Below are 25,409 nucleotides of genomic sequence, written 5' to 3'. Positions count from 1 at the left end.
CCAGCCTGGGCAACATAGCAAGACTCATCTCTACAAAAAATTTTTAAATTGGCTCAGTGTCATGGTGAATGCCTGTAATCCCAGCTACTTAAGAGGCTGAAGTGGGAGGGTCACCTGAGTCCAGGAGTTCAAGACTGCAGTGAATTATGATCATATCACTGCATTCCAGCCTGAGTGACAGAACAAGACTGTCTCAAAAATAAGTAATTAATAACTAATATAAACTAAAAAAAGAGTTCTGTATTTTTTGTATCTATTTCTAGGAAAAAAATGAGTTAATGTGTTGATATGGTCTTCAGCAAGTATAACATTTTCCTAATAAGTTGAACAAATGGACATTTTACAGCAAAATTTAACCATGGTATCATCAGGTGACATTTTTCTGCTTTGTATATTACCTTTGAAGTGTAAATGTTGGCTATGCTAGTTCTATGAGGCCTGTGGCTGTCAGGATAACTGTAATCCAGAAGATAGTTTCTTTCTTGCTTGAAGAGCATGCTTCATTTCCTTAGCAGACCTCTTTATGCATTAGGGACATCTCATTCTTGGACTTATAATTTCTATTCTATGTAAATAGAAAGATAGACTTTTCTCATTTTTTTTTTTTCATACTAAATGGGTCTCTTCATAATGGACACTCTTGCCTATCATCAGTTAGGTCTTTTATGTAACAAACAGTTCCCAAATTACTAGTGGAATTAAACACAAATATGTATTATTTCTCACAATCCTCTGGTTTAGTTGGGTGATTCTGTTACTCTGGATTAGCTCAATAGTTCTTTCCAGTTGACTTTACTGCAACAATATGGATGACCTAATGCACATATCTAGTGGTTGTCCCAATGTTAGCTGGGGTGATGAGGATAACTTGGTTATGTCCATTATCCTGAAGGCAGGGTAGCCTAGGCTTCCTTACCTGGCAAGGGGATTCCAAAAACATCAAGAGCACACCCTCTGAGCAGAAGTATTTTACAAGGGTCATTTTATGTCTTGTTGGTAATGTCTCATTAGCCAAAAAAAAGTCACAGAGCCATCTGAGATCCATTTGAGATGACTATATCAAAGAGAATAAGTGAAGGGAGATAAAAAAAAAATTGTACTGGCATTTTATAATTTACTCCCCAGTCCCACATCTAACATTTTAACATGGTGGCTAGAAAATGTTTTAATACATTTGATTTGGGGACTTGATGATGGGATTTAGGGATTATCAAAATCATGTAGAGACCTTTACCAGTCAAGACCACCAGGAACACACCTAAGATATCATGGGGCATGTTAGAGAGAAAATGTTGAGGAGATTTAGGCTTGTTCTAAAAGGTATCGGTAAAAGGTTTAAGGGAATATGATCTTGATTTAGGTTAAGTACTGCCTGAAAGCAGCATCAATATCCCTTCATTTATGTAGGAATGGAAGAATTAAAACATGGAATGGAAGAATTAAAACATGGAATAGAAGAATTAAGTTTTATTTGGAAAAAATATAAGCTAAGCAATAAAGATATTTGGTCAATTTTGTGGTTTTCAAGGTGTTGTTTCTGCATATTTTGACATGATTATTCATTTACCTTGCTTTTGTGTCTCTTGTCATAGCCTTTTTTTGATATTAGTGTTCTATAGAAGTATCTGTGGTCATCAGGAGAACATCATGTTCTGTATCTTAGTCATAGGCCAGTTGCCAGCTGACAGTAGTTAGGGGTTTTGTTCCTTCTTTGTCAATTGAGACTTGAGAATATGTGTTTGTAGGTGTGTGTATACTGAAATCTGGCACACCATGGATAAGTATTTAATGTTTTAGCAATACGACACTATTAGACAAGTCCATGAGTTCAATTCTTCTCAATCAATCTACATCTGAAGCATTTGGGGTCAATACATCTTTTCCCTTTCTTTGTTATGGACTGCCTATGTTACAAATAACACTTAATGTACAATTATAAAATGTTAAGACACTGACAGAAAAATCCAATTTACAAAAATGTAGTTGAATAACTGTAGCATCTTAGCTTAAACTGCTTTAGCATTTCACCAGAGAAACAAATGTTCACATTCTGACATTCTAATTTGACTACACCGCTATTACAAGACCTCTGTGCTGCAAAATCATTTCAAAATAATTCCATAAGTACATGTCTTGGCATTTGGTTTGTTTTGATGGTACTGATAGTACTCTTTCTTGTTATATGCATACACATCTATGTGAAAATTTCATGGAGAATAGATTTTGTTTTTTACTAACTGAGGCTTGCTGCAGAAACCTAGTTTTTATGATCATATTGTTAATAGTGATTAACTCAAACTAAAGATTTTACAGAAAGTTCTTGAGGAAAGAATTCCCAAAAGTTATTAGCATGCAGGAAGTGTTTTATAATTTGATACAACTTAATATAAACTAGTGCATACATAGGCTAGTCAAATGATTACCAAAATGCGTTAATTCCATGGAAGCAAAAACTTAGACCAAGAGGTGAATATATAACCAAAAACCAAACCAAAACAAACAAACAAAAAAATGATAAAGAAGGCTGAATTTTTCACCATGAATGTAGTAGGTTTTAAATTACTTAGATTTCCCAGGACAAAGGACAAGAGCTGATAATTGATTTATGCATCTGAAATGTCTTGAGGTGAATATTTTAAATATCTGCATCTTTCATATGATTATTATCTTAGAATTGAGACTAAATAATAGTTTTAACTTTATATGCCTGGTTGTGGAGAGTGTTAATTAGAAGTAGTAGAAAGTGTTTTGTGATCAACATTAAAGGTTATTCATGATATACAATGAGAAATTTGCCATTTCAGACTAAAAAAAGGCATATATTTGCAGTGCTTCAAAATCACTGACATGTGATTAGGAGCAAGTGACCTTCTCATAATTTGATGTGTGTGAAAGCATGCAGAAAATAATACAGAAAATCAAGCAAAGAATTTTCCAAAAAATAATTTGGAGTTCTTCCAAAAAACAGAATAGGTGTCAATGACACGTAGGCTAGGACTGAATAGTCCCACCAGCTATCAAAGCATATAATCCCAAAATGATTAAAATGATTACATTTGGAGCACCTGGTAATGACCACTTGCTGTAAAAGTGTATATATGGTTTTAGGATAATTCTTTAAATTTTAAAAAAAGATTGAGAATTTTATTACACGATAGATCCTAAAGAAGTAGAAGTGAAGACAAATTACTAGACTTTTTCTAGTCCCCATGTTTAGAAGTCATCCACAGTTTTAAAGTTTTAAATTCTTCTTTCCCTGTGATGTAAGCAATAATAAACAACTCAAGTAGTATTTGATAAAGTGGGCAATAGCTGTGCCTACTCTGTACGAAAACAAAAAAGGCTCAATTGCGGCATGCAGATAGGTGGACTCTGACGTTCTCCAGGGTAGTAACATGGAATACTTGCAAGACCAGAATTATTCTTTTTAGTTAAGTGACTTGAGAAGTGAATAGGAACTACATGTAAGAATGTTCCCCCGCGTTCCTGTAAATTTGTAGTAAGGATAGCAGTCTCTCTGATGGATCCACTCAGTCTTTAGTTGGCTTAGGAACTGGGTGGGCTAGAGAGTTAAAGTGTGAGTCTGGGTATTTTATTCATTCCCAGCCAGAACTCATCCTACATCAGGCTCACAGAGTAGGCAGGTGATTCTACCCACTAATTTGCCACCAGTAAGAAATACTTAATTATAAACTGGGACACTGTAGTGAGCAGAAAACCTACCTATGGTATTTTATTACTTAAAAATGAGTATTATTTTTCAAACTGCTTATATAATGAGATTCTGATTGAGGTAATACATTTTTTGTGAAGTTAAATGGAATAATCTTTATTTTTATTTTTCAGGTTAAATTTTTTGTGTGAATTTAAGGTATAAAAATAATGTTATTACATCATTATATTTATAAAGTATGTATTACTTTCTCCCTTTTTCCTGTATGTGCCATGTTTCATTAAATGTATGAAGCTATTTTATAAAAGTTTTGAAACCTGTCACTGACGTGTCCAAATCTAGTACTGACAGTGTGTTGTTTTCTGAATTTGCCAACTCTAGACCTTCACATTCTCCGGAAAGAGTTATTGTCCATATGGGAATTGTCCTGAGCTCATCCCTGCAGAGTTATGCCCCTTCTAGGCCTCAGTTCACTGTGGCAGTATTTGTGATGCCTTATCCTTACATATGCCATTCCATGTGTTGGCTCTCCTAAATGAACTTTCTGAGTTCTTGTCAATACACTTGACCCTTGCCTGAGCAGCAATAGATGTCAATATAAATGTCAGTATAGTTGGGTATTAAGTAAGTAAAAAAAAAATTGTGTAACCCCAATCAACAAAAGTAATGAAGACATCGATTTCTTATTTATAAGAAAAAAATGAAGAAAAGAAATAGAAAAATAGAAATATTTGTTTCATTTTTATTTGCTTTTGTTTATTTTTCCATTTTTAGTTTTTAAGGGAAGGGGTGGAGAGCAAAAGGAAATAGAAGGTGAAAAAAAAGTGTATGCTCTGGGGTCAGAATAAGTAGAATACAAAATCTCCAGGATTTGGAGAAGAAAAAAAAAAAAAAAAGAGAGAGAGAAATAGAGATGGCAAGTGATTACTGATGCAAAAATGAACTTTTGTTTAACATGCCCAAAAGATTTAAGGATTATCACTGCATGTTATTTTCTGTAACTCAATTGTAGATCAGTCCATTATTTTTCTCTTTGACTCTTTTGAGGGCATATTTAAGGTTTAATCTTGTTCCTTCTCATGCATATTTTTCTTCCTACTGTCTACTATACTAGTAGCTGTCATACTGAGATGGGGTATCTCTACTGTTACTCAAAGTCATTGGAGATTCTAGGTTATAGTTCACACAAGCGAATAATAATTCCTATCTCTGAAAGAAATAAATCCAAAAGATTATCTAGCCACCACTTCTCTTTAGAAAAATACAAATACAGAGGAGTGATATGTACATATAAAATTATATGAACGTCTGAAAGTGTAGAGTAATACCTGTAGAAAATTCAAACTTAGGAAGAATAAAGTTCTCAAAAATCAAGTTTTTATTACTATACGTAAGGAAAGACAGCTCAAAACTGAAGGCCATTTAGACATATGTGTATCCGTGAATTTATGTGTATATAAATTAGATATATGTGTATTTCCACTCTTCACTTTATTATCCTTTCATGTTCACACTTGTATTTACACATATACACACACTTCTCCCCTTCAGAGGTTTCCATCAGAAAACATATATCCCTCCTTCTTCTTGACAAATCATTCCCTTTTCACAGGAAAAAGTGTTGCTCCATGATTGCTCCCAAAATTGTCATTCTCACCTAGCATCATATGCCTTTGTCAGGAGGACAAGGGTGTGTTTGTTTTGCAGAGAAGTAAAGGCTTAAGGTGGGTCATGAAATTTAGTCAATGGAGATGAACCAAATTCTAATCCAATGCTTTCTTATTCAAGAGCAGATAATCAGGGTTTCTTACTTGGAATTCTATTAACTTAGCACCTCTGTGTAATATCTTACTTTCTCTCTGTAGCAAAAGCTTATCGGCATATTGGAGAAAGAATATTCTCTCTGTTAGGGAGGATTTGGTCTTGTCCTCTAAGCACAATGGTGTACTATTGTTATGCTGAGGAATATCGGTCGTCTTTCCACTCTGCCTGAGGCCTGTGTCACAAAGAAACTGTAACAATGGCTGTTCTCTTAGTTTACTAAGGAAAGAGTAAAGTCTCAGATTTCAGGTTTTTGCTTTTTTTTTTCCTTTTTGAGTGGGAGCTTTGTAGGAGTTTGCAATTGTCATAATGGAAGAAACACACAGGGAAACAAGAATCAGAATTATTTAAATCCTTTTTGAAATTACTCACTCTGAAGTCTATAATCAGTGTATTCAAAGCCTTAGACTAAGTATTTCCCTGTCAAATCAATCATAAAGAAAACCAACAGTTTCCAATTCTGTATTTTATCCAGAAGTATATATTGAAACAAAAACACAATATTAATCATACTATTTTGCCACATTTATATTTTCTATATCTATGAGGATTTACAATTGTCTAAAACATTTATCAAAAATGAAACAAATGTATACCCTTTTAAAATTACTTTTTTTCTTTCAACATAGCATTGATCACTTCTATTCATTTCTTTTGTATTCTCTACTTGCTTTTTCCTCATACTTTGTGTGATTTTTCAGGCTAGCATGTTTGAAATAAAATGGAACCAGCTAATAATGTTTTAGTTTTCAAAAATAAAACTATATCAGTATAAGTTTATATGATTATACACATTGTCATATTAAAAATGTATATAAATTACTGTTATTTCATACTGCTTTATATAGAATGATACTCATATTCAATTATTTATAGAAAATAATGTAATACTCATTTTTAAGAGTAAACTCAGAATCTAGGGCATGTTTCTCAATGGAGCTGTGCTTTCCACCAAGGCGCATTGTATAAACGCATGGAGGTATTTTCAGTTGTCATAATTATTGTGGAGATGCTCTGGGCATGGGCTTTTAATGCTAAATATTTAAAGGTCATGTGTTGGCACAACATCATTAAGACTTTTATGTTCTCCTCAAATTTTGAATGACCCACAGAGAATTATGAGGTCGGATGCTTTTTAAATTTCTAATTTTAGAATCAGATTGCATTTTTACAATAAAAGATAACTAATTTTTGCATTGTTTTAATATATACTGATTTTTTCCCAATAATACAATATTGGATAAATGCAGACAAGGCCTGCTTTCTTTCTAACTTTAGCATTCAAAAATTATACACACGCACATGCACACATGAGCACACACATAAACTTAGCCCTTATATCAAAATGTTAAATATAAAAGTCTAACTTGTTGAAAGTTTTCTTACTTTTAATAAACATAATTTAAGCACATTCTGTCTACTTAATTTTGTATATTAAATTATATAAATGACTATTACTCTATACATTAGGAGACTTTCTTTTTCTTTTACTCTTACTCCCTCTTTTCTTGACTCTCTGCCCTCCCGTTGTGGCAAATCTTGTGAAAACTTATTCATTCTAAAAAGGTGAGACCTATACTTCGTCATAGTAATAGTGAAATGCCAAATCAATATTACAGTTTTGCTAACTTCAATTGCTTTTTCAGTTCTGTGCTAACTGCCCTCTTTCTACTATAAATAAAAAGAAAAATACTATCCTTTTACACTCATGTAAATCATTATTTTCAATATTTATTAAATACCTACAAATTTAATGTTTAATTAAACAGATGCATATGTACAGAAATGGAAAATATTTATTCTCCTAGCCTTATGTTATTCATAAAATTGATAACACCATTATAAAATTATTTCTTTTAGATTAAGTATATTAGACTAAGAGTTAAAATCTGGCTATTACTATCTGTAAGTCACTGTGCTTTCCACTAACATTAACTCATTCGTATAATTTTGGTACTCTGTTGTGAATTGCTAATGACGATAAGTTTCCTCTAACACACTTTAAAATTATCCAATAATTATGAATTATGCCTTGTTAAAATAAGCATTTATTATGTAATGTCACTCAATATATTTTCTATTTTTATAACTATGTTTAATTATTAAATTTCTATTTTAAAATAAATTGGGATTCTAACAAATGTGAAACTTTAATATGGTTAATATGTTGCAATATTATACTTTCTAATTTACTTATATTTTATATTTTTATGTTCTAGTATTTTTCTCATGTACTCTTGACCATTTATTGCTTACCCAACTAATATTAACTATATTTTACCAAGAATTAGAAATTGCCATTTTTAACAATGTTTCCATGATGTATGTCATGCAAATTTATTTGGATTTAAAATGTTTCAGAGTAAATTTCAAAAAACATCATATAATGGCACAAATGAGACTGCATTAAAATCAAACTACCTCCTGGCTTTTGGCTATTTCTTAATAACATCGTTAAAAAACATGTTTTCTTGATAATAATTATTTAGTGATTCAATAACTATTGGATAATAATTTCATTTCAGATTTATGAGTTCTCTTTAAATAAAAGAGATCTAGGTAATTAAGAAATAAATAAATTTAGGATTTTGATAAACTGCAAAGAATTGCTTTATAATGAATAAGACATTAGCACTCAGTTTTAAATAATAAACAATCTAATATATGAATGTATCACCAAATTCTTTGAGAACTTCAATACTTTGCTTCAAACATTGTTATTTTAATAATTAAAATAAATAAAAAAGAATAATATTTTGTGAAAGGCACAATCATACAATATTTAAATTTCAGCATCCATATAGTTTTGTTGAGACACAACCACATTCATTATTTTACACTTTGGCTATGACTGCCTTCACATGAGCAGATTTGAGTAGATGTAACTGATATGTTACGGCCATCATAGCCTAACATATTTACTCTCTGGACTACTACAGACAACAATTTTCTGACACTGCTCTAAATAAAAATGAATTGATGACATTCAAATATGAAAATGAAAAATGTACAAGTTTATAATAAAAGAATAAACAGATTATTGAGGAATTATTTAAGCTAGCTGCTTAAATGACTGAGAATATCTTCATTTTCAACAAACATGCAATACTGTCAGTAACATATCCAACCTCTATATAATATTTATAGTGAAATATTTTTTAAAATAATCATTATTGTTTTGCTATTTTTGAAAAATCTGTTAATATCATTGCACGAGTTTTGTAGAACCTTTGTAACATTTGAAACTCTTGCATTGATGGCACTGTCATTGAAATGCCTGTAAAAATTAAATCATTATCTTTGGTAAACACACTTTAAACTCATCTTGTTAAACTATTAAATTTTAATTGTTTTGCAAATTGCATGCAAATAAATATGAAATATAGTTTAACTTTTCTGTGTTTTCTACATTTCAATACATTTAAAATAATACCATGTTTTATGAAACAAATACAAAAATCACAAGTTTTTTTTCTATCAAAGTTAATTTGTGGTACATATAGATTGTCTTAGTCAACTGAACATCAATTAACTAAGTAGTTCTAGATTTTCTTAGTACACATTTTAATGTATTACCTTCTTATTCTGATTAGATACTGAATATTCCACTGAAAGAGAAATATAAAAAATTATGGAATAAAAATAAATTATATTCATTGCTAAGCTCTTGAGGAAAAAACATGAGTTATTTCTTTAACTAAAGACACACACTTTTATTTTATTTTATTCTATTTATTTTTATCGATTGGGGAGTACACGTGTAGTTTTGTTATATGGTATGCTGCATAATGCTAAGGACTTCTGCTGTGCCTGTTAGCTGAGTAGTGAATATTGTACCCAACAGATGAGTTTTCAACTCCCACTCCTCTCTCATTTCTCCTTTTTGGAGTTTCCAGAGTCTACTATTTTCCACTGCTTAGCTCACAATTATGAGTGAGAATACATGGTATTTGATTTCCTGTTTCTGAATTATTTCACCTAGGATAATGGCTTCAGCTCCATCTATGCTGCTGTAAAATACATGGTATCACTCTCTTCTATGGATGTTTAGTATTCTAGGATGTATGTATGTGTATCACATTTTTCTAGTCAATCACCAAATGATTGGTACTTAAGTTGATTCCATGACTTTGCTATTATGAATAGTGCTGCAGTAAATATACTTGTGCAGGCTGGACACGGTGGCTCACACCTGTAATCCCAGCACTTTGGGAGGCCGAGGTGGGTGGATCATGAGGTCAGAAGATCAAGATCATCCTGGCTAACACGGTGAAACCCCGTCTCTACTAAAAATGCAAAAAATTAGCCAGGCGTGGTGGCAGGCGACTGTAGTCCCAGCTACTTGGGAGGCTGAGGCAGGAGAATGTCGTGAACCCGGGAGGTGGAGCTTGCAGTGAGCTGAGATCACGCCACTGCACTCCAGCCTAGGCATCAGAGTGGGACTCCATCTCAAAAAAGAAAAAAAAGAAAAAAAAAATACATATATATATATATGCAAGTGTCTTTCTGAAATTAAAATTTATTTTCCTTTTGGTAGATACCAAGAAGTGGAGATGACAGATTAAGTGGAATTCTAGTTTTACTTCTTTGGGAAATGTCTGTACTGTTTTCCATACAGTTTGTACAGATTTACCTTCTCACCAGCAGCATATTGGCATTTCCTTTTCTCTGCTTTTGTGCAATATCTGTTGTTTTATGACTTATTAATAACTATTTGATTGTTGTGAGATGGTATGGTATTTCATTGTGACTTCAATTTGCATTTCTCTGATGATCAGTGATGTTGAGCTTTTTCTCATATATTTTTTGACTGTATGTCTTCTTTTGAGAAATGTTTGTTCATGTTCATTGTCTATGTTTAATGAAGTTATTTGGTCCTTTTTCTTGTTGAATTGTTCGAGTTCCTTATAGATTATGAATATTAGTTCTTTGTCAAAAATGCCTAGGTTGCAAATATTTCTCCCATTCTGTAGGTTGTCTGTTTACCCTGTTAATGATATCTTTTGCTGTGCAGAAGCTTTTCAGTTTACGTTCCATTTTTTTATGTTTGTTTCCTTGGATTTGCTTTTGAGGTCTTAGTTATAAATTATTTGCCTAGGTCAATGTCAGAATTACTTTTTTTCTAGGTTTTCTTCTGGTATTTTCATAGTTTCAAGTTTTACATTCAATCTGTAATCATCTTGAGTTAATTTTTGTATATGATGAGAAATAGGGGTCCTGTTTCATTCTGTTTATGGCTATTAGGTATTCCCAGCAATATATATTGAATAGAATGTCCTTCCCCCATTGAATATTTTTGTAGACTTTTTGAAGATCAGATCAGCTGGTTGTAGGTATGGGCCTCTATTTCTGAGTTCTCAGTTCTGTTCACTTGGTCTGTGTGTCTATTTTTATACCAGCACCATGCTGTTTTGATTACAATAGTATTAGAGTATAATTTGAAGTCCAGTAATGTGATGCTTCCAGCTTTGTTGTTTTTATTTCATACTGTTTTGGCTATTGGGGGTCTTCTGGTGTTCCATATGAATTTTAGAATTGTTTCTTCTAATTCTGTAAAGTCACATGCTTTGAAATCAATGTAACTGAGTCAGAAATCAGTGCAAAGAAAGATGACTGGAAAAGAAGCTGTATTAGTCTGTCCCCATGCTGCTAATAAATACATGTCTGAGACTAGGCAATTTTTAAAGGTAAGAGGTTTAGTCGACTCACAGTTTCACATGGCTGAGGAGGCCTCCGAATCATAGCGGAAGGCAAATGTGGAGCAAAATCACGTTTCACATGGTGGCAGGCAAGAGAGCTTTTCCAGGAGGAGCTCCCCCTTATAAAACTATCAGATCTCATGAGACTTATTCACTGTCACACGAACGGCACAGGAAAGATCTGCCCACATGATTAAATTACCTCCCATCTGGTCTCTCTAACCACATGTGGGAATTATGTGAGCTATAATTCAAGATGAGATTTAAGGGAGGACACAGTCAAACCATATCAGAAGCACTTGAAAATTAAAAAAAAAAAACAACTCTGAAAAACATGTGTTTGATATTGGAACATATTTAGATCTGTAAAACAAGAGCAAAAATAACAATATATGAAAACTCGCACAAAGCTACAATACTAAATATAAGATAATTTGTGTGACATTATAATTTTGTACAATTTAATGAGCTAATATTCGTCTAAAGAAGTTAGATGAACAAAAACAGAGTAAACCCTCAAAAATTTAGGTGAAAGAACAATAAAATTATAAAAAGAAATTAATAAATTAGATATTATTAAAAGATTCAAAAAAATCAAAAGATAGTAATTTGAAAATACTTGTGGAGTAGATCAATATCATACAAAATAAGTCAGTGGAAAGAAAAAAACAAAGTCAAGAATCAAAATTCAGTCATAACTACTGACAATACAGGTAATAACACTATCACATAAACAATTTCATGAAATAAATGTAAAACCGATTTTTAAAAATTTATTAATTTATGTTATTTTTATTGACAAATCATTAAATTAAATTTATAGAGTATAAAATCATGTTTTTATATATGTATACAATATAGAGTGATTAAATCATGATAATCAAAATACTCATCACTTTGTTTTACATTTTTTGTGGTGCTACATTTGAAATTTACTGTGCTATTATTTCAAAATATACAATACATCATTACTATCTACTATAGTCATCCTGATTTGCAATAGATCTCAAAATATAGTTTTTCTGTAAAGCTGAAATTGTGTACCTTTTGACGAGTAATTCCCAATTCACTTGCCTCTCCCCTTGCCTGTTCCCAACCCTTGGTTACCATCCTTCTACTCTCTACTTCTATGAATTCAACTTTTTTAGATTTCACCTATAAATGAAATCATACAGTTTTAGTCTTTACATGCCTACCTTATTCATTTTTTCATAATGCCTTCCAGATTCACTCATGCTGTCCCAAGTGACAGAATTTTGTTCTTTTTTAAGGCTGTGTCGTATTTCTCTACATATATGTACCACATTGTCTTTCTTCATTCATCCACTGATGAACATTTAAGTTGAATTCATATCTTGGCGACTGTAACTAATGTTGCTATAAATGTGGGAGTGAAGATACCAACTTGACATATTGATTTCAGTTCCTTTGCTTATATTCCCAGAAGTGAGATGACTGGATCATGGAAGTTCTATTTTTATTTTTGTGAGGAACCTCCATACCATTTTCCATAATGGCTACAATAATTTACATTATCACCTTCATTGTATAAGGATTACATTTTGTTTCACATCCTCACCAACACTTACTATCTTCCATCTTTTTAATAAAAACTAGTCTAAGAGGAATGAAGTAGTATCTCATCATGGTTTGGATCTCCATTTTCCTAATAATCATGATGCTGAGAACTTTTTTAATGAATCTGTTGGCTGTCGTCATGTTTTCTTTTGAGAAATGTCTGTTCAGGTTCTTTGACATTTTTTTAAGTCAGGTTATTTATTTTTTTGTCACTGAGTTGTTTGAGTTCTTTATATATTTTGGATATTAACTACTTATCAGATATATGATTTGTAAATATTTTTCCCATACTGTGACATATCTCTTTACTTTGTTAATTGTTTTTTTTTTTTTCTGTGCAGAAACTTTTTAGTTAAATGCAGTTCTATTTTATCTATTTTTTTATTTTGTTTTCTGAGACTTCAGGGTGTTTTTAAAAAAATCCTTGCCCAGGAGCGATGGCTCATGCCTGTAATCCCAGCACTTTGGGAGGCCAAGGTTGGTGGATCACCAGAGGTCAGGAGTTCAAGACCAGCCTGGTCAAAATGGTGAAACCCCATCCCTACTAAAAATACAAAAATTAGCTGGGCATCATGCTGGGTGCCTGTAATCCCAGCTACTCAGGAGGCTCAGACAGGAGAATCACTTGAAACCAGGAGGTGGAGGTTGCAATGAGCCGAAATCATGCCATCGCACTCCAGCCTGGGTGACAAGAGCAAGACTCCGTCTAACAAAAAAAAAAACAAAAAAAAAAAACACTTTCTTACGTTGAAATCCATAAACCCACAAGGCTTTATAGGCTAATTTTACAAAATATACCAAAGCAATAACACAAATATTACACAAAATAATTTAAGAACAATTTTTAAAATGGTATGTTTCTTTACTGCTATTTTAGGTTCTCACAACCTTAATATCAAAACTGGAATACAGCCTTGGATCTAATTCCTTTGTGAATATAGATGCAAATATTTCTCAACAAAACATTAGTATACTATCTAAGTATATGTAAAAAGTAATGATATATTATTAACATATGGGGCTTATCTCAAAAACATGTGATTGAGTGTATATCAGAAAATTGTTTAATATAATTAAACTATATTTTTAATTTTAAATCAGAAAAATTATTCAATAAAAGAGAATCTTAATCTTCCTTTACAATGCCACCATTATTGAATTAGTCAACTAAGTCAACCATCTAGGGTTCATTCTTGATTATCATTTTACCACAATACAGCAAACTATTCACCAAGTCCTAAAATTTCAATTTCTACATGTTGCTGCAATTGATCATAACCTCCCCATTTTCTCTGCTAATTCATTATTTTCCCCTTCATTGGTAACTGCTTTACTTATTTTCCCATCAGTTCTGTTGTTCACATTCTCATTGTTCTTGTCTATGTCTTTAAATTATTTATGTATTGCTTGAAATTGTTTAGTAGTTTTCCAAAACCATAAAGACAGTATATAATTTCCTTCGTAGTCTAAATTAGCAGTTTCCAACCTTTTTGGAACCAGGGACTGTTTCATGGAAAAAAAACTTTTCCACAGACCAGAGTCAGCGGGGATACTTTCGAGTTTATTCAAGTGCATTATATTTATTGTGTGCTTTATTTCTATTATTATTACATTGTAATATATAATGAAGTAATTATACAACTCACCGTAATGTGGAATCAGTGGGAGCCCTGAGGTCTTTTTCAGACAGTCCCATCTAGGGGTAATGGGAGACAATGACAGATCATCAGGCATTATATTTTCATAAGGAGCACACAGCCTAGATCTCTCAGGCACAGCTCACAAAAGGGTTTGTGCTCCTATGAAAATCTAATGTGCTGCTAATCTGACAGGAAGTGGAGCTCAGGTGGTAATATAAACATTAGGGAGAGGCTGTAAATACATATGAAGCTTTCCTGTTTCACCCGCTGCTCACCTCCTGCTTTGTGGCAGCCTGGTTCCTAACAGGCCATGGACTGGTATGGGTTTGGGGACCCCCTGGTCTAAACTATGCCTGGTATTTCTGTTTTATAGGCCATAATGTGTTACTATTAACCTCTTCTTCAAGTCATAACACTGGAGGTTGTTAGGACTAAATTAGGTACTATATTAAAAATACTACACAATGTATAATTTGTATCTGATATTGTCATAAATTTTAGCAATATGAAAATTAATATACTATTGTCTAATATACTCAGGATTTCATGCAGAAACTTATCTCAAGTGACTCTTTCTATATTAAAGATATGTGATATCTTCACATATTCTGACTTTGGTGCAGCAAAGCTGTACTTATTGTCATGAAATGCCTCTGAAATGTTTGCCTATGGTTATAAATTTTAGTTGATTAAACAACTTGTTTTTTCCAAACTTCCTATATTTCTTCTTCTTTATGAATATTTGAACATGTCTGTTTTCTTCATTATATTATTAATTCTAAAATCACACAGAGAAATAAAAAAAAAAAACCTTAGTTTTTAAGCCAGCATAGTATTGTGTAATACATTTTCTCTACACAATTTTGTAGTAAGTGTTTATTTACTTGAAGTATATGTTATTTATTTAAAGCTAGATTCTATAAGGATTTCTTGACTGGAGATGGTTCATAAATTTCACCTAGCTCAAGGCATGAGAATACCATTTTTACAATGATTTAGCATTGTGCTTGACACATTCATTGTAAGTGTTCTTGGCTAATTGATTAATAGCATAAAAAGTAATTCAGTAGTCAATTGGTCTATATAAGATAACGATAGCTCAAAACATTTTCAGCATTATTAAAAAATAATATAACTGAGAAAATCCTTTCCCAGGGTTTATAATCATGAAATGTCATATGATGGAGGTGTTATAGTTAAGATGTTTTTGTATAGAAACAGTAAATTGGGTTATGTGTCCATGAAAAACCTTTCCTATCTTTTTCTAGGTAAAAAGAGAAGCTTGAAAATTGATCTCCAGGGATGCAGAGGTGAGCTAGATAGAAAATAAAAGGATGTTGATATCACTATTGCCTGTAGCAGAAATGTCACAGAGTAGCTACGACTCTGCCATATCACCTAACCTTTCTCTGTACCAGCCATTTATTTCTTTAATTTCTTGACAATAGAATGGTGCACTTTTCTTAGTTTAAATTAGAAATGTCTTCTAGACATTTATCTTCATTGTGATCTCGTGTATACGGTTCAGGGATTTTGCTGCTCAGGTACTTAATAGAATCTCTGAAAGTCTGTAAAATATGGTACCTATAGATACAGTAATGTTAGGTATAATATAATCATTTTCATTTAAGCATATTTCTTTTATAAAGTTATGCATATCCTTACATTTACCCTGTAAAAATATACTGTACTGAAATGATAACTTCAGGAATGAATTATATGCAATGTTAGCCATGTTATTTGTACATGTACACTAAAAAGCAAACATTACAAAGCCATCTCTCATGAAATCATACACATCTTCAAATGACAAAAACATTTATTATTTGTCCATTTGGGCACAATTTTTAAAAATCTATCATAAGCCAAAAATATTGTATCTGTCCTCTTTACCTATAATCTCAGATCATACATTCTTTTTCCAGCATCACTAAAGATAGCTAATGTTTGTGCTCTCTTATCCTCCTATTTCTAGTGCATTTTACTTGAAAGCACATTACTCTGAAAGTTGTATCAAGCAGATATTTTGATCTGAATCATTTATCCTTAATTTTTAAATAAAAGGACATACTTCTTGCTAAAAGGATTTGAGGCATCAAGTAGGCACAGAAACATTCTGGAAGCCAGCTTGTAATACACTGGACATTTTAGTGTCTTTAAAGGCAGACTTGGTTTTTTTTTTTTTTCTTTGTTCTTTTTAAAGGGTGATGTAAAAAACATGTAGTAATAAGTATCTCTATTTTAAATCCCCCTACAAAGCAAAAACAATATGTACAAAGAACTAGAGGGTGAAAACAATGTATTTTTTACTTTTAATCACTAACTTCTTCTAATGTTAAACATTATTTCTTATATTTACTGTTGCTTTGGGAAATATGAAACACATAACTATGCCAGTGATTGTCAACACTGGGCTATATAGTTACTTAGAAAGAGATGCAACATTGAATTATACTTTATTTTCACTTATAATCATAGCTATATTTCTCCTTCCATTTAATGAAAGTACTATGTATTTTATTCAAATTTATGAATTGATTACATTGTGATAAATTACAAGAAAGATGACAAGTTATTTGATTTAGAATATGGGTTTTTAATATTTAACATGATTTCTGTCAGATATTTTTCTGCATTGGTAAAGTGATACCTGACTCTAAATTAAAACATTTGTTATTCTTATTTTATTTTTTCCCTATACTTCAGAAAGGAAAGCTCTAGTATTCTTCTGCAGAACACATCAGACACCTGTTCAGTGTAAAATTATAGTTGCTTTTGTTATTAAGATTGACAATAGCTAGTGGGAATGTAATTCAGGAAAATATAACACACATATTATTTTGCCTTTCAATTTCTAAATACAAAAAGTGTTCCATCAACCTACAAAATAAACAGTTTCATAAATAAATTTTAAAAATTACAGGGATATATTTTAGCAATATTCTTTTAGATATTTGTCTAAGTTATGGCAAAAATATGAAGAACCAAGAGAAAAGTAAATGTTTTGTTGACAAGAAGACATTTTAAAAAGCTGAGAGTGGTGCAAATTAAGAAGAATGAAATAGTTTTGGTAATTTTGAGTAAATGACATAGATTAAGCATATAATATTATTTCTAAATTACATTCCTACATATATAAATCAACTTGTACACAGAAAAAAATGAAAATTTAAATATATAAATGTTTATGTTTCAAGTGAATGGGTTATTAGGCATGTAAAGTAAACATTTTTTTGAATAAACTATGACACGTTTATATTTTATAAATTTTTAATGAAAGAAAATTAGTCTAAATTTAGATTTGATTGAAAATGTCCTTAAATATTAAATGAAAATTTATTATCATCTTTACATTACCTGAGAGCAAATTACTTTCTCTAAATTATTATTGTACTTGGTGTGGTTGTTGGAATAATTTTTTTCCATGTAACTCTTTTTTTTTTTTTTTTTTTTTTTTGAGACGGAGTCTCGCTCTGTCGCCCAGCCCAGGCTGGAGTGCAGTGGCGTGATCTCGGCTCACTGCAAGCTCCGCCTCCCGGGTTCACGCCATTCTCCTGCCTCAGCCTCCCGAGTAGCTGGGACTACAGGCGCCCACAACCGCGCCCGGTTAATTTTTTGTATTTTTAGTAGAGACGGGGTTTCACCGGTAACTCTTTTTTGATACTTGTTTTCGTGCCTATTTCTCCCTAACATCAACAAGAAATCTGTATCTGAATTTGCTTTTACTGATCTTTTGTGTAGGTAAAAATAATAATAATAATAAGTTGATAAAGTGTGTTTGCATGGATACTGAGTATAGTTTTTGAATGAAGGACTTATATGTATGTATTCATAGGCACATGTTTATTTATATGCACATGATATATGAATTTACATATCTATTTGAAATTTTAAATAACTTCTCTAATTTTTCAAAGTAACAAGTTTTTTTTTCACCATTTAAGTTCTTTGCAATTTACAAACTATTACACAACTTTTCAAGATGTGTCCTTTGGAGGAAATCTGACTGCAACCTGTGTCCCTAAAGCAGGAATAGACAGTTGGTTCTCTGTGAAACCCATAGCATCAGCGTTATAGTTCAAACTTGAAAATGTTAGTATTTTTATGATATTCTGAATTTCATTATCAAGGCTACATACTCATTAAAGGTCTTTTTAAAGATAGATGAATTGAGAAATCATATTATACAGACTGTTAGAAGTCCCAATGGTTTAATGTTAAATCAAAAGATTAACATATGTAAAGTATATAATGTTTAAACTTGTATTGATATTTTGCTCTATTCTCGATAGCAAAAATTTGGTCAGTTTTTTATGCATAATCAAACTATAAACACTAAAACTTAAAATTCTAACATTGTTTACATGAAGGCCAAGGGATCAGCCTTTAGAGTGGACTTGACCACCATGTCAAGTATAGATTTGCTCAATGGTTTAAAGATATTCATTGATGATCCTGTATTAGTCCATTCTCATGCTGCTAATAAAGATATACCCAATACAGAGTAATTTATAAAGAAAAGGGATTTAATTAACTTACAGTTTTGCATGGCTGAAGGGGCCTCAAGAAACTTACAATCATGGTGGAAGGGGAAGCAAACACATCTTTCGTCACATGGCAGCAGGAGAGAGGCGGATTAGCAAAGATGGGGAAAAGCCCCTTATAAAACCATCAGATCTTGTGAGAACTCACTGTCTTTCATGAGAACAGCATGAGGATAACTGCCCCAATGATTCAATTGTCTCCAACCAGGTCCCTCAAATGACACATGGGGACAATTTAAAATAAGATTTGGGTGGGGACACAGCCAAACCATATTATTACCCCACTGACCCCTACCAAATCTCATGTCCTCATGTTTCAAAACATAATCATGCCTTCCCAACAGTTCCCCAAAGTCTTAATTCATTCCAGTATTAAGCTAAAAGTCAAAGTCCAAAGTCTCATCTCAGACAAGGCAAGTCCCTTCTTCCTATGAGCCTGTAAAATCAAAAACAAGCTAGTTACTTCCTAGATACAAAGAGGATACTGGCATTGAATAAATACACCCTTTTCAAATGGGAGAAATTGGACAAAACAAATGCGCTACAAGCATCATGCAATTCCAAAATCCAATAAGGTAGTCATTAGACCTCAAAGTTCCAGTGTGATCTCCGTTTACTCTATATCTCACATCCAGGTCATGCTAATGCAAGAGGTGGAATCTCATGGCCTTGGGCAGCTCTAGTGTTAATTGCAACCCCCGACCCCCTGCCCACTAGCTGTTTTCACAACTTGCGTTCAGTTCAAACTCAACGTAGCTTTTCCAGACACATAGTGCAAGCTGTTGGTGCATCTACCATTCTGAGGTCTGGAGAAGGATGACTTTTTTTCTCACAGCTCAACTAAGTAGTGCCCTATTGGGGGCTCTGACCCCACATTTTGCTTCTATACTGCCTGAGCAAAGGTTCTCCATGAGGGCTCTGCCCTTGTACTTGCCTGAACATTCATGCATTTGCATATGTCCTCTGAAATCTAAGCAGAGGTTCCCAAACCACAATTCTTGACTTCTCTGCACCTGCAGGCTTAACATCATGTGGGAAATGCCAAGACTTGGGGCTTGCACCCTCTGAAGCCATGACCTGAGTTGTACCTTGACCCTTTTCAGGTATCACTGGAGCAGCTAGGATGCAAGGCACAAAATCTCAAGACTGCACAAAACAATGGGACCCTGGGCCCTGCTCATGAAATTATGATTTCCTCCTAGGCCTCAGGGCTTGTAATGAGAGGGATTGCCATGTCAGAGGAAAGGTCTCTTACATTACATGCCCAGGACACCTTTGTCTTGATGATTAGCATTTGGTTTCTGTTACTTATGCAAATGTCTGCAGCTGGCTTGACTATCTCCACCAACAAAAATGGGCTTTTCTTTTCTACTGCATCATCAGGCTGAAAGTTTTCCAAAATTTTATGCTCTGTCATCTCTTGAATGCTTCACTGCTTATAAATTTTATCCACCAGATACTCTAAATCATCTCTCTCAAGTTCAAAGTTCCACAGATCTCTAGAGCAGGGGCAAAATGCTGCCAGTCTCCTTGCATAGCAAGAGTGACCTTTACTCCAGTTCCAAACAAGTTCTTCATCTTCATCTGAGAGCACTGCAGCCTGGACTTCATTGTTTATATCTCTATCAGCAATTTGGTCAAAGCCATTCAACAAGTCTCTGAGAACTTCCAAACCTTCCCACATCTTTCTATCTTCTGAGCCCTGCAAGTGTCCAGGAAGCTGCAAAATTTCTCACATTTTTCTCTCTTCTTCTGATCCCTCCAAACTGTTCAAACCTCTGCCTTTTACCCAGTTACAAAGTTGTTTCTACATTTTCTGGTATCCTTACAGCAACTCCTTACTTTACTATTACCAATTTACTGTATTGGTCCATTCTCACACTGCTAATAAAGAAAAAAACCCAAAATGGAGTAATTTATAAAGAAAAGAAGTTTAATTGTCTCACAGTTCCATATGGCTGGTGATATAGGTTGGCTCTGTGTCCCATCCAAATTTCATCTTGAATTGTACTCCCATTATTTCCACATGTGAGAAGGACCCACTGGGAGATAATTTGAATCATGGGAAAAGTTTCCCTCATACTGTTCTCCTGGTAGTGAATATGTCTCAAGAGATCTGATGGTTTTATCAGGGGTTTCCACTTTTGCATCTTCCTCATTTTCTCTTGCTGCCACCATGTAAGAAGTGCCTTTCACCTCTCGTAAAGATCCTGAGGCCTCCCAAGCCATGTGGAACTGTAAGTCCAAATAAACTTGTTTTCTTTCCAGTCTCCAGTATGTTTTTATCAGGAGCATGAAAACAGGCAAATACAGTAAATTGATACCAGGAGTAGGGTGTTGCCCAAAAGATATCTGAAAAGGTGGAAGCCACTTTGGAACTGGGTAGTAGGCAGTGACTGGAACAGTTTGGTGGGCTCAGAAGAGAGAAAGATATGAGAAAGTTTGGAACTTCCTACAGGCTTATTAAATGGTTTTGATAAATATGCTGATAATGATATGATATGGACAATGAAATGCAGGCTGAGGTGGTCTCACATGGAGATAAGAAACTTGTTGGGAACTAGAGCAAAGGTGACTCTCGTTACATTTAGGACAGAGATTGGTAGCATTTTGTCCCTGCCGTAGAGATTTGTGAATCTTTCATCTTGAGAGAGATGATTTAAGGTAACTGGCAGAAGAAATTTCTAACCAGCAAAGTATTCAAGATTTGTCTTGGGTTCTGTCAAAGGCATTCAGTTTTAAAAGGAAATCAGAGCATAAAAGTTCAGAAAATTTGCAGTCTGATAATGCAATGGAAAAGAAAATCTCATTTTCTGAGGAGAAATTTAAACCAACTGCAGATATTTGCATAAGTAATGAAGAGCTGATTGTTAATCCCAAATAAAATGGAAAATATCTTCAGGACATGTCAGAGACCTTTGTGCCAGCCTCTCCCATCACAGACCCATAGATCTTAGGAGGAAAAAAATGGTTTTGTGGCAGAGCCCAGGGTTTCCATACTATATGCAGTCTAGGGACTTGGTGCTCTGCGTCTCAGCCACTACAGCCATGGCTGAAAGGCGATAATGTAGTGCTCTGGCTGTAGGTTGAGAGGGTGCAAGCCCCAAGCCTTGGCAGCTTCCATGTGGTGTTGAGCCTGCAGGTGCACAGAAGCTCTCATGGAGAACCTCTGCTAGGGTAGTGCAGAAGGGAAATGTGGGCTTGGAGCCCCCATACAGAGCCCCTACTAGGACACTGCCAAGTGAAGCTGTGAAAAGAGGGCCACAGTCCTCCAGACTCCAGAATGGTAGATCCAACTACAGGTTGTACTGTGTGCCTGAAAAAGCAACAGACACTCAATTCCAGCCCAAGAAAGCAGCCTGGAGGCAGGCTGTACCTTGAAAAGCAACAGAGGCAGAGCTGCCCAAGACCATGAGAATACACCCCTCACAACAGTGTGACCTGAATGTGAGACCTGGTGTCAAAGGAGATCATTTCGGAACTTTAAAATTTGACTACCTCGCTGGATTTCTGACTCATGTGGACCCTGTAACTCCTTTGTTTTGGCCAACTTCTCCCACTTGGAATGGCTGCATTTACCCAATACCTGTACCTCCATTGCATCTAGGAAGTAACTAGCCTGCTTTTGATTTTACAGGCTCATAGTCAGAAGGGACTTGCCTTGTCCCAGATGAGACTTTTAACTGTAAACTTTTGGGTTAATGCTGAAATAAGTTAAGACTTTGGGGGACTGTTGGGAAGGCATGATTGGTTTTGAAATGTGAGGACATGAGATTTGGAGGGGTTAGGGTAGGATGATATGGTTTGGCTCTGTGTCCCAACCCAAATCTCATCTTGAATTTTACTCCCATAATTCTCATGTGTTGTGGGAGGGACACGGTGGGAGATTATTCAAGTCATGGGAGCAGTTTCCCCCATATTCTTCTCATGGTGGGGAATAAGTCTCACAAGATCTGATGGTTTTATCAGGAGTTTCCGTTTTTGCATCTTCCTCATTTTCCCTTTTCCTCATTTTCCCTTGCTACTACCATGTAAAAAGTGTCTTTCACTTTCCACCATGATTCAGAGGCCTCCCCAGCCATGTGAAATTGTAAGACCAATTAAAACTTTTTTTTCCCTCAGTCTTGGGTATATCTTTATAAACACTGTGAAAATGAACTAATATAGCTGGAGAGGCCTCAGAAAACTTACAGTCATGTTGGAGGGACAGCAAACATTTCCTTCTTCCCATGGAGGCAAGAGTGAGAAAGATGAGTGAAGGCCAGGGTAAAGCCCCTTATGAGATTTGGGTGGGGACAGAGCCAAACCCATGTCAATTCCTATTTCTAAAGAGAATGCTATAAATTTTTTTTCCGTAATTCATCATGATCAGCCCATGAAGCCCCTAAATCCAGCAATCTTTTTGATCAAGTTTGTAACATGCCACAAAGGAGTCAAACACATTTGGGCTACAGCTCATGACCCCTTCTGATTTCAGTATCACTCTTTGGATGTGATTTCATTCTGCTGGCCTGTGTGGCAGCTGTGATATTCTTCATCACAAAATTTTGTCTGTTTTGTTTCTGAAAGTTTTATAAAATAGGAAAGAAGACAAAAAGAGATTAGTCGTATTGAAGGCCTGACTCTGAGGGGCCTTCCAAATGGAAATCTTCCAGTTTATTACAGTATGAAGAGGTTGAGGTGAAGCACTCCCTTCCTCCTGGGACAAAACGTCTTTTCAAAACTACCTTATTAAGTCAAAGTTTGTTTTCCTGAAATTTAGTACTTATTTAAAAGTTAGAAATATTCTATGCCAAACAAAGATTTAAATCTAGGACAAGATGTGGTGGCTCACGTCTGTACACCAGCACTTTGGGAGGCCAATGTGGGTGAATCACCTGAGGTCAGGAGTTTGAGAACAGTCTGGCCAACATGGCAAAACCCCATCTCTACTGAAAATACAAAAAAATTAGCCAGGCATGGTGACGCACGCCTGTAGTTCCAGCTACTTGGGATGAGGCACCAGAATCGCTTGAACCAGGGAGCCGGAGGTTGTGCCACTGCACTCCAGCCTGGGCAACAAAGTGAGACTCCATCTCCAAAAAAAAAAAAAAAAAAAGAAAAAAGAAAAATATATTTTCAAGCTAAGAAAAAAATAAAATCATATAAACCCTCCCTCCAAATTGAAATTCTGTTAAATGTAATAAAACTACGTATATAATTTTAACTGATAACTTATATCACATTTATTCCTGTCACTTATACAATTTTCAGGAAAAAATGATTTTTTATGTAAGACATTATATAACTGTATATAATGAATAGTTATGTTGAAATTACCTTTTGACGTATAATGTCTACATATTCATTGTATTTTTTTAATCAATATAACATTCAAAGTTACCCTAAGGGAAAAAAAAACCATGATAAACATAATAATAACACATAATAAATCAAAAACATAATAAATCAGTGACAGATTTGAAACAATGAAAACAAATCAGCATACTTCATATATACTTGGATTCTTTTCCAATAAGCAATATCTTCATAATGACACTAAATCAATAGTTCACAAATAGATCACTTTGTGCCACCTGAATATCAAATAAGGTAGAGTATGATGAAAGTAAGTTTCCAATTATATATTAGATAGACATGTTGGAGTTAAGGTTATTTTGTGGGACCAGAGACCCTCCATATGAATATGTTCCCTGCAGAGGCCAGAGATCACTTCTGCTGTGAGAAAAGTGTATCATGTGTTTGTACATTGTGTGTGCAGAGAAGGTCTTGGGTATTTTTGTTCAAGACTACATTTTAAAGTAAAGTAGGAGGCAAGACTCAACACCATAGATGGGGTTTGTACTTGACCAAGTTGAAGACTAACTGAAACAGGGAAGTGGCAAACACACCTTCTCGATAAGGTATGTCAACCAGTGCCATGTCAGTTCATCATTTTCATGGCAACACCTGGAAGTTAGTACCCCTTTCTGTGACATTAACCCAATAATCTAGAAGTTACCATTCTTTTTCTATAAATTTCTGCAAAATCTTCCTCTTAATTTTCATGTAATTAAAGGCGGATATAAATATGACTGCAGAATTGTCCCTGAGCTGCTACTGTGGGCACACTGCCTATAGAGTAGTCCTGATCTGCGAAACAAAGTATCTCTGCTACTTCTGTACACTACTGTTTCAATAAGCATTGCTGTCTCACACTACCAGCCCACTCTTGATTATTTTCTGGGCAGAGCCAAGAAACCTCCTGCGCTAAGTCCCCGTTTTGGGGCTTGGCTTCCCAGTATCACAAGGATCTTTATATTCAAAAATGCCTAGGCATATAGAAAGATGTTGTCCCTCTAGAATAAAGGAAGAAATTATTTGCTTTTGTCCAATATAAAAGGGTGAGTTTCTTAAAGTTAGGGTTCCTCAGTGTGACACAAGTACTGTGCAGACAGCACCTACTTTAGCCTCT

The 25,409-nt window shown here is 34.1% G+C and overlaps 1 long non-coding RNA gene across 1 annotated transcript in view; it reads right to left on the bottom strand.

Moving 5' to 3' along the window:
* Positions 1 to 446: 446 nt before the first annotated feature.
* Positions 447 to 25,409, bottom strand: part of LOC105481921 (uncharacterized) — a 36,260-nt gene continuing 11,297 nt past the window's right edge. Inside the window, exons 2-3 of the long non-coding RNA XR_011625373.1 lie at positions 14,418 to 14,467; positions 447 to 565 (exon numbers count right to left, since the gene is read on the bottom strand). This is a non-coding gene — a long non-coding RNA (uncharacterized lncRNA). The remainder of the gene's footprint in view (positions 566 to 14,417; positions 14,468 to 25,409) is intronic.

The sequence above is a fragment of the Macaca nemestrina genome, chromosome 7, assembly GCF_043159975.1.
Source record: "Macaca nemestrina isolate mMacNem1 chromosome 7, mMacNem.hap1, whole genome shotgun sequence".
NCBI lineage: Eukaryota > Metazoa > Chordata > Mammalia > Primates > Cercopithecidae > Macaca > Macaca nemestrina.
Note: the sequence above shows the minus strand (reverse complement) of the source record. Positions and strands in the feature narration are given on the sequence as shown.